The 620-nt window shown below is 36.5% G+C and overlaps 1 non-coding gene across 1 annotated transcript; it reads left to right on the top strand.

Annotated features, from left to right (window-relative positions):
• Positions 1–248: 248 nt before the first annotated feature.
• On the top strand, positions 249–321 carry Trnai-gau (transfer RNA isoleucine (anticodon GAU)). The gene has a single exon. It is a non-coding gene; the product is annotated as a tRNA-Ile (tRNA).
• The last annotated feature ends 299 nt before the right edge of the window (positions 322–620 follow it).

Below are 620 nucleotides of genomic sequence, written 5' to 3'. Positions count from 1 at the left end.
AAATTATATTTTGACCTAAATAAATGTTTGTGATAAATTTTGAGGGATTTGGTCGAAAAGGAAAGATGCGCCAATGATGAAACGATGCACCTCAGACACTATAATAATAGCTGGCCAGTAGCTTTATTGGCTTCTTACCTACCTGGATTATGATGTTTCCTTCCCTTTCATATCCGTTGCCACATTTCATTTTTCTCTCTTTTTTAAAGGAATAGATCTAACAAAAAATGTTATATGAAAGCATGTTAGGTCCGTTAGCTCAGTCGGCAGAGCGTGGTGCTGATAACGCCAAGGTCGTGAGTTCAAGCCTCACACGGACCAAACAAATCTAACTTTTTTTCACATATCTATATGCTTCTTTTCCAAACCTCTGTTTTTCTTACATCCTCTGAAAGTACATCACAATGTTCTTCGTCAATGGCACTTGGCTAACAAAAGTTCTCTTTCTGCATAGATGAATAATCTCAAAAATAGGTCGCAGGTGTTTCATACCTCTAACTATGCGTTTAATTTACCCAGACGTGACGAAATTTGGAAGAAAACTAATTATGTACAAACACAGTCTGTCAGAATCAATGAGATACTAATTTTCGAAGTTTTAAAGACTAAGCTGGAGTCAA

The sequence above is a fragment of the Stylophora pistillata genome, chromosome 9 (assembly GCF_964205215.1).
Source record: "Stylophora pistillata chromosome 9, jaStyPist1.2, whole genome shotgun sequence".
In the NCBI taxonomy this organism is placed as follows: Eukaryota; Metazoa; Cnidaria; class Anthozoa; order Scleractinia; family Pocilloporidae; genus Stylophora; species Stylophora pistillata.
The sequence above is the reverse complement of the archived record's forward strand: the minus strand, read 5'-3'. Positions and strand labels throughout refer to the sequence as shown.